At 41.4% G+C, this 9,500-nt stretch overlaps 1 protein-coding gene across 1 annotated transcript in view; it reads right to left on the bottom strand.

The window, feature by feature from the left end:
• Positions 1-7,990, bottom strand: part of LOC139745757 (uncharacterized) — a 13,687-nt gene extending 5,697 nt beyond the window's left edge. The window contains exon 1 of the mRNA XM_071656283.1: positions 7,886-7,990. The gene's annotated coding sequence lies outside the window, so the exon portion shown is untranslated. The remainder of the gene's footprint in view (positions 1-7,885) is intronic.
• Positions 7,991-9,500: the final 1,510 nt, after the last annotated feature.

Here is a 9,500-nt window from a genome sequence, read left to right as displayed (position 1 = left end):
TAATAACTAATATCCACTTGTTCGTCACTCCGAACAGCACTGCTACGAACGCGAAGTAATGAGGTCTGCCCAATTCTAAAGTCTACCGTAAAATGTCCAGTTTTCTTACATAGCGAAAGCAACCGTTTTCTTCTCCTTTGGACACAAACTATAACATTTTTCATTCGCTTCGTCTGCCAAACGGTATATAGATTTTGTACATCATGTTCATATATAGGAGCTAAATACTTAAATATTTTGTTCTAGGACGATGCATTAACCATCTCAGTAGGGGTTTCAAGACTATTAGTTTTCGTTGTTGCTAGAGAACCTTAAAACAATGACGTTTTCGTTATTGCGTGGTTTGATACCCTAGGTTTGTTACCCCTATAGGATGGACCCAGGTTAAGCCATCTACTGGCCCCTGTAGAAGGGGTGACAGACCTTCAATTAAAACTAAAAACGCCGATTTTGTTTAGGCCCAGGCGACCGGAGCGATGACCCTCGCCTCACTCAAATCCCTTCCTAATCAGGAAGGTCATGGATGGTGGGTGGGTCTGGGCTAGGTTGAAACGCTTAGGAAACTGAGTGGTGACATGCCAATCCAAGTAAAATCGACGAATCAAGTGGCGGAACTGCTAAAGTTGACGAAGTTCCATATTCATGTTGTGGTCTCGATACCCACTGCCATGAATTCATGCAGGGGGAGTCGTCTACTGATGTCATGGGTATGTCATGAGGACGCCACTGTGAAGGAACTGGCAAACGAGGACGTTATCACTGCCTGGTGGTTCATCACCAAATCTATCAATGGCGAGCGGTGTAGAACTCCCCTAATTGACCTAACCTTCGGAAAATCTCGTCTACCAGACAATATATCAACTGGTTACATGAGATGTCAAGTTCTTCCCTACATCCCGAATCCCTTACGTTGTTTTGAATGCCAGAAATTTAGTCACCCCTTAAAGAGTTGTACTCTTTCTTCTAAATGAGGGAGGGATGTGTGCTAAGGAGGGTCATACCGCTGGGGATTGTATGGCTAATGGGATGTTGTGTGTTAACTACGATGGCAACCACCCTAGCTGGGACCGGACCTGTCCCCGGCTCCAGTTTGAGAAGAAGGGAGTCTGTGCAGTCAAGACACACAAAACATCTCATAGGGCGAGGCTAGGAGGAGAGTGAAGGAGTGTCGTGAGACCTCTAAACCTACTGAATCCTACGCGTCTGCACTGAAATGCAAGCCGGTTATGCTTACAATCTCGACACAGACTCCTTGTGACACGCCAACCGTCCGTTCCAAATACCCAGCTCCATCTGACCCTACACTTACACCTAATCCTCCAACCATAGTCATAAATCCTATACCTACACCACACCCTCTCCCCGCCCTAAAGAGAACAAAACTAACGTAAACTTCACTAAACTTGCAGCAACTACGTCGCACGTCATCGTACCAGTACCTCCACCAAGGAGGCCTGTGGTTCACAGTTCCACTTCGTTGGAGGACGTACTCTTGATGGAAGCCAGATAATCCACTTCCAAGGACCGATCATGTTCCACCTGGGGACTCGCCCAAGTCCCGACATAAACAGGCTAAGAAAACTGCTGGTCGGTTAAAGAACTCTCAAACCAACACGTTCAATATCATTAGGTGGAATTGTAGAGGCCTTAGGCATAAGCAAGCACAACTACAACTGTTGCTTGCACTGTAGAGGCCAGCCGTGATATGTTTACAGGAGACCCTTCTAAACTGCACAGTCGAAGACTTTGTTCCGCTTTAGACAGCTGTCACTTGTAGAGAAGACACGAGAATCATGGGGGTGGCTAGCTACGTACACGAAAGTTTACCTCACACACACGAGTGACTTTAAATTCTACACTAGACACTGTCGCACGTAAGAGTAAAATCTAATAACACATACCTGGCCATCTGTTCGATATATCGCTCCGGTACCAATGCACCTGATAATGTTAAACGTACTTGTTAATCAATTACCTCAATGTAAAGTAGTTTTAGGTGACTTCAATGCTCATCGTTATCAGAGGGGAAGTATCTAGGCAGACTCTAGTGGAAGACAAAGGATTAATATGACAATGCCAACCTCGCTCTTCTATACGATGGTAGTGGAACTCGTGTAGATGACTGGAGTGGCAACATCTCGGCAACTGATCTATCCTCGTCATAGCCAGATATACTTATCACACCAGCTGGGAAGTGACCCTTTATCTTTCTTATCAACGCGACATTTTTACCGAACCGTCTCCAACAACCCGTCTCCGCCCAGATTGAACTCTATTTAGAAAGCAGACTGGAGTGTCATTTGCAAACCAGGCCGCCCTGTATATATATCCGGTGGAGACGATAATACAAAAGTCCTCAAGGTGACATCCACCAGACTGAGTGAAGGCTACCGAGAAATGTATGCCTAACTTCTCTACAACTTCCACAAAGCATAAGAGTTCCTTGTTGGACACCACCAGATTGCCCACAAGGCACTGCATGAAGGCAATAGGAGATAAGACGATGGTCGAGAGCGAGCCTCAGAAAACTTTTAGTGCATACAAACGTGCGAGGACTCGGGCAAGAAGAACTATCAAACAAGCCTAAAAAGAGACTCCTGGCGCGGCTTTGTCTCTACCGTGAACAAGGACACACCAACAAGTCAGGCTCTGGTCCTCCACAATAATAACATCTCAAGGAAAACACAAGCCGCCACTGCCTCCACAAACCCACAACCAAGATCAAATCATCGACGACCCGGTGGACATGGGCAACACACTCGCCAGGAGGTTCTCAGAAACTGAGCAGCTCGGCCGATCACGACCCGCGCTTCCTACACCCCAAGCGCCAGGCCGAGCTGCACAGACCAGGCTCTGCTACATTAGATATACTTATCATGATTATAAAACATTCACAATGAATGAAATGCTTCTTGCCCTGAAACCCTGCAAAGGTTCGAGCCCGGGACCCAGCGGGAGCACTTACAGGATGATCCAACACCTTAATCAGGCTAACCTAAGTTGTTAGTATTGGATAATGAGATTTGGACGTCTCCAACGTTTTCAAACTCATGGCACTTTGCGCACGCACGGCATCCCCAACCCAAAAGGCTCCGGACACCTCACGAATGTGCAAATTCGTTTTCGACCTATTGAGCTCACGAACGGCATTTGTAAGGTCATGGAGAGAATGGTTAACAGAAGGGCTACTTTTTTTTTTATATTAGAATCGAAAGGTTAATTTAACAAATGATCAACAGTGTGCTTTCCGTAGAAACAGAGGCACACTGGATCATTGAATACACCTACAACATTCTATCTTGGTCGTTCGATTAAATGCGTGTTTTGGTTACACTATTTTTTACATTTAGAAAAAGCCTTCGACAAGACATGGGGAAACGGAATCTTAAACTTTATGCTTTTGGTTTTTAAGATGTTATTTACCCATATTTACTACAAATCTTTGTAAAATACAAGAAAGTTTGCTGCGAAACTTACTGCACTTAATACCGCTTTGGACCCATTTGTCCAAGACAATGGGGTGCCGTAAGGCAGCGTTCTTAGCCCAACGTTATTCAACATTATGATTAATGACATTCTGTCTCCAACTTCGATCCCGCGAGATCTTAAATACTCACTTTATGCTGATGGTTGTGCGCTGTGGCACATCTTCGCCCAGTGCACAAATTTTCGGCTGAACGGGTTCAAGCTACGCTCGAGTCCCCTCATCGCTGGGCGTTACAGTGGGGATTTAAAGTCCCCAACCAAGTATCGCGGTTGTTTTTATCCGAAAACTTTATATCCTGAATTTGCTTATAACGTTAGATAACAAACTGATCCCATTTCGAAATCACGTAAAATTCTTTGGCTTAAATTTTGATAAACGACTTAATTGGACAAGCCTTGTTGAGTATTTAGTAATAAATTACGGTAAACGATTAAGTATTCTTAACTGTCTTACGGGTTCCTTCTGTTGATATGACAAAGTCTTTATTAATGACTTATATGTCCATGATTGGATCTAAACTAGACAATGGCTCTCGTGTGTGTCTGCTTCGGCGAGGTTGGATGGGATACAGAATAAATGTTTGCCAATGTGTCCTGGAGCCGTACCCTGTACCACCACCTCCTCTCCGGCTAAGACGTGATGAGATACTGTCGTGGCAAAGCGGTAGTCTGATGAGAGCCAGGAGGAACAATACAAAATTGCATGTCGCCTCATTCTGGAATGTTCACAGCTCGTCCACATACGTGTCGTTTGGCCACTTGGCCGTCGGAATACACCCCCTCAGTGAGAACTAAGGTATTCAACTGAATGAAATGGACTCCCTGGTTTAAATATATATATATATATATATATATATATATATATATATATATATATATATATATATATATATTCCTTACCCCCCTGGGAGGATTCAAAAGTCAAAATTAAGAAGAGCTGGCTTCCAGCCAAATAGCCAGTGCACCAGAGAGCGAGGTAAACCAGCGTTTCCTCCCTTCTCAAGCAATAACCTCTAAATATAACAAGAGTCCTGTGAATTACAGGGCAATAATACTAAGAAACTTAATTCGTGTGACAAAGATATCATCTTGATCTGGGTAGCCTGGTCACTGCAATATATATACGACAATGAACAGACAAGATAGCTTCGCTAAGTCGGCCTCAGAACTCGACGAATTTCGAAGAAGAAATAGCACACTGGCTGACTTCCTACGGACCTATTAAAAGACAAGAGGGAGTCGTGCTGGCCAGCTTGATAATATAATGCACCAAAATCACCCACCTCCAACCATCATACATCACTCCGACCCAAGTCAATCCGCCACCACCTCCTCACCCCACTCTACAATCAACAGACTACTACAACGATATTTCAATATAAAAAGTCTTGTTTCCAATATAAGAAACATCCTACAACATGAGCCCCCACAATGATGAACAAACTGTTCGTCTTTCTTCAAGGGAACACAGGTAAAAATGATATAATAGGTGGAGAGGAGGAGGAGGAGGGAGCGGTGCACGGCTGGCAGGCCTGCACGGGGTGAGGGTGACGCGTTGGCTGGGAGTGAGGGAGGGAGGATGTGTGTGTGTGTGTGTGTATGGCGAAGTATATTGTCTCCCTGGACTTGTTTCCGCTAATATGCCGGCCTAAAGCACTGCCAATATGTATCATTAATATCAAATAAAGTAAAATACTTTAAAAATACACACAAAAATATATACTATTTCTTTCGCGTTTATTCACAACGTCTGCTGCGCTGGCTGTCCAGCTAGCCAGCAGTCTCGTAGGAGCCATTGTCCACCCCACCCTCCCACATCTTTATTTTTAGGTATATAATACACATTTAGCTTTAAGACGTCTTAGCTTTAGGGTCATGACCTTGAATAATCTATAGTAATAAGGACTGCAGGCCTAATGACCTTCCCCCTCGATCGTTTCGATTGTAATTATAATCATATTGGACTACGTCGACGACAATTATGGACATGTAACTGCGGTTCAACCACACCTCGGGGCTGGTCGATAAATTGGTTAATGGGCTAGGGTATATAAATAAGAGGTAATTAAGGCCTTAATTCGGGCATTCAGTTCCCCGTGCCGTCTTACCTAACAATAAACTAATTGGCTGACTTAGAACTTCTATGGAACAAGTAGTAACATGTTTGATTAAAACCTACACTGATAACGAAACGGCCTGTGACACGGAAATATAAATTAATGGGGTACTCACACAACCATTAACCTGCATCCCTACATCATATATATTATCTGTTGGGCATAATGAGCCATTCAGAACAACCAATATCGACATAATAAACATTCTATAACCATCTACTTGTCCACAGGAACTGTAACAAACCATATTTTCCCAGTCATCATCCAACACTTTTAACCTCAATGATTCTCGTGTGTCAGTCTCGTTCACTCACACACTCGCTTACGACCAAAAGAAAAAAACTAGGTTGTCGATAATATCAGACCAATATTATTCACGGGAAAGTCATGCAATATTGAATAATGAATACAGCACAATCGGGAATGGTTTCGTTTGAGCTATTTATTTTGGCAGAGATTATCAAATTGACGTCGACCTTCTGTCCAGACTCCGGAGCGTGATGGGTATGGAGGAACCGTTACATCTGTACCGATATGCAAATCAGAGATGAAAAGGGAGTGTTTAAAGACAGTAAAATAATGAGTGGGAGGGAAAGGCGGAATGGCAGTTAACAAGCGGTGTCGTTAGACGTTGAATTACGCTGTCTAGTTAACACTGAAGATGTTACGTATAAAACTAAACGAGGAATAAGTTGGGATCAATAGCTACCTTCAACTACGTAAAGAAATTCCGGGGATTAGAGTTAATCGTGGCTGATTAACCGCGCTAAACATCTTTCCACAAACTACCACGGAAGACGAAGCAATCATAGACCTACTGTCGTATTTTAACCCGATGGAGCGGTTTTAGAAAGATAAATATCTATGGCATTAGATAAGTAATGGTATGAGGATATGTGGTTAGGTTCGCTACGGATCAAAAGGACGATATGACCTCAAAAAGTACAAAAAGTTTCGCTAGAACTGACAACTGTGAGTGGCCACTGTAGTTCCGAACCTCGCCGCTAGATGGCGCCCTTGTAGTTCATTACTCCCCCGGACGAAGAAACTTTTGACCCCCGAGATGACACATGCTCGAAAAATTAAATTAGGGACTCAATAAAAAGCAGTTTGCCTTACAAACAAACCTTATAAGTAGTGGGTCGACTTAAAAGACGGCCCGGATGGTGAAATTTCAATCCATTTGAAATTCAACAACACATATGGTATTTTTTTTCGTCTTTCGTTATAGTTTTATGAACTACTGGCTTTCAGTCCACAAACATACAACCACCCCATCCCACACACATGAAATCCAACTTACGTGAGAAGTTGTACGTGACCATACAATATTTTTTGCCGTCAAGAGCCAGGCGCTGTACAGATGCAATGTTAAAATCCGATCTTTACAATTTCCCAAATTTTCAGTCAAGAAAAACAACTTCATACATGAAAAATTACACGCCATTTCAGTTTACAACAATTTTCTCCACGTACATAAATGATCGAATACCTCAAAGTTGTTCAGAGTTTGACAATGTCAGTCACCAATACGGCTTTCCAGCCTACATATATACATGGATAAAATCTCATGCGAAAGATATTACAAAAAAAAATTAATAATGAGACATAAAACCTCAAACCCAAGGACGAGACTGATTCCGAAAACTATACAAGACTGCGTACCTGAATTCAAGGCGACCATGCACCTCCATAACTCCTTCCTTTCGTCCTATTTGGCTACGTACGCACTGATGTTTCTCTCTACCGATCTGTAAATCACGTTTGAGTCTTCTTTATATCTGTATTCACTTCAGTAACACGAAATCCAAACGCTAAATGCAATTTCTAAAGCATTTAAATAGCCGGACACCGGAAGAACAACCTACACTGACCGAAGCACGAGTCCAAATGACAAAAATGAAGGGCTCCGACCCACTTTACTACTAAGAAGTGTAACTCCCGGCCGCTTAGTTTTGATAAGGAGACCTCAAAAACCATCACCAGCGCCATCTTTTGAGTGAAAGCGTAACTAATAAGCAAGGCCATGTAAACTGATATTCTGGGCACATTAAGCTGAATTTTAGATGTTACATCATTAAAAACAATCTTACAGGCACTTACATCATGTGTACATAGAATTTCAAGGACTTTATCCAGTTTTGATAAGTTTTTGCGAGAACTATCTAAAAATTTCGTTTAACATATCTATATCTGTGTTTATGATTAATGTTCGTTTCGTGAGGTGTGACAAAATTCCAAAATAAGCACTATCTATCCATATTCCTGACACCTTTTCTCACCTAGAACTCCATGAAAGATGTGGCCACAGCTATACAGTCTTCATAACTTGTGAACACCACTGGTTGACGCTGTGTGTGAACACTATCCCGGACAGTGTCCTTCTGACACACCTACCAAGTAGATCCTGCCAAAATGCTCCGAACATCTTATGCAATTTTGGCATATTTTAGGGTTATGTTGTCACAACTTCTTCTGTCTTCTTATGTCTCATTCTGCAGTCTTGAATAAATCTTAAAGGAAATATTAGGCACTGGACTGGCCAAATAAAGGTTTAAAAAACAGGAGAAACATAGTTTCGCAAGATGTACAGCTTCGTAAACAGGGAACATTGGTCAAGTCTAGCAAAGCCAGAATGCTTCGAAAATTGTTTCGAACTTATGAGGACTAGTCAAAATGATTCTTTTCAGATCTAGTTATCCTAGATAAAAAAAAAAGTCAGCGAAATATGTAACTTCCAAAGATCAATGAGGTATAAAAAGCTCTGAAAATCAGTGAAAGTCTATTCAAGTTCGTGACCATATTGATTAGTTTTCGTCTTGAACTAAAACAGCCATTATTCACTGGCATCTTGCAGGCCTTTGCAAAGTGAGTCACAATGGTGTCAAAGCAGATGATCTACCGAAGCCTCAATTCTTCGAAAAAAAATTTCAGTTATACATCCTAGCCAAAATTAAATCTATTCATACATAATTATCTTGATACAAGTAACCGGATCATGTAACTTTCAAGGATCACTGAGGTATGAAGCTCTGAAGTTAGGTGAAAGTCTATTCAAGTTAATATCTATCCATATTGATAGCCTTCATCATGAACCAAGATGTGTCTGTTCACTGGCATCTTCGAAGCAGGAAGCGAGCAGGTTGAACACTGCTTCAGAACTTCAGAAGACGTTTTTGTCAACAAAGGCTTTCCAAACATGAAGTAAACACAGGCTCTATAACCCTGGTAATATTAGTGATCCCAAGAAAGATTTTGAATCATATTATAACGCTACTGTGAAGCTTTCACAGAGTGTCACAGTGTAGAACTTGAAGCAGGCTGTGACTTTCATAGATTTGATGAGATGGAGTGCCCACCTGCGGACAATTAATTGTAATCAATTGAAAAATTCCTGTTATTGACTCTTTCATTATATGGAATGGATATCTTTTAGGTCCAACAAAATATACCTTCAAGAAAGTACTGTTACATTTTGAGGAAGAAATGTATCAAGGGTGGAGGAAAAAAAAAAACTGACTCTATTGTAAAGACTATTTATTTTGTGAAATTAAGTTGCTCTTTCGATTTAGGCATTGTTCATGAGCATACAAGTATTTGAGTCAAAGAAGTGCATATTAAGGGAAAGTATAGTGGACATTTGTCAAGAGATGAACAAAATTTACTACTGTGGTCTACCTTTGTTATTTGATGCAAAATATATCTAGATGATGAAAAATTAATTGGCATTTAAGTGACACTGATATTTCACGTGATTTGTGGCCATTATTTCTTAAAAAAAAATTTATTCTGGTAGTTCTCATTCATGTACTTCGGCTATCAAATAAAACGCTATAATATGTATGATAGCTATTTAGGTTAATAAACTTTGTAAGCCATGTATACCAATTTTTGTAT

This window comes from Panulirus ornatus, chromosome 62, assembly GCF_036320965.1.
Source record: "Panulirus ornatus isolate Po-2019 chromosome 62, ASM3632096v1, whole genome shotgun sequence".
Taxonomy (NCBI): domain Eukaryota; kingdom Metazoa; phylum Arthropoda; class Malacostraca; order Decapoda; family Palinuridae; genus Panulirus; species Panulirus ornatus.
This window is presented reverse-complemented; position numbering and strand designations above follow the sequence as displayed.